Below are 467 nucleotides of genomic sequence, written 5' to 3' on the forward strand. Positions count from 1 at the left end.
TCCAAGCCCGCTTCTTAACCTTTAGGCCACTACTGCCCCATGTGGTGGTATGACTACAGAAATCCAACATGGCTGAAGAGAAACTCAAACTTGACCAACAGAAAATTCAAAGAAAGTAGAAGCATCAACCCTGACTGTAAAATGAATTACGAAAAGGAAAAAAGATATACAACATCTCTGCTTATCACCAAAGGTGTTGCCAAAAAAAACTTTCTAAATCTTATAAACCTCATTTAGGAAATGGGCTTTTTAAGATGGATGTAACACATAAATATGCATTATGACAGGGCATAGCAATGACAAAAAAATGCAACATAAGCGATTGCCTGGAGCAGCAAAGGATGGAGGAGGGAGCTGTTCAAAGGGCACCTGTTGTGTGTGTGTGTGTGTGTGTGTTACTGTTAGCAATTAGCGCCTCTGTGTTTTGCCATACATGTGTGCACCGCTGATGTGCAGCAAAGAAAGCA

This window comes from Micropterus dolomieu, linkage group LG04 (assembly GCF_021292245.1).
Source record: "Micropterus dolomieu isolate WLL.071019.BEF.003 ecotype Adirondacks linkage group LG04, ASM2129224v1, whole genome shotgun sequence".
Lineage (NCBI taxonomy): Eukaryota > Metazoa > Chordata > Actinopteri > Centrarchiformes > Centrarchidae > Micropterus > Micropterus dolomieu.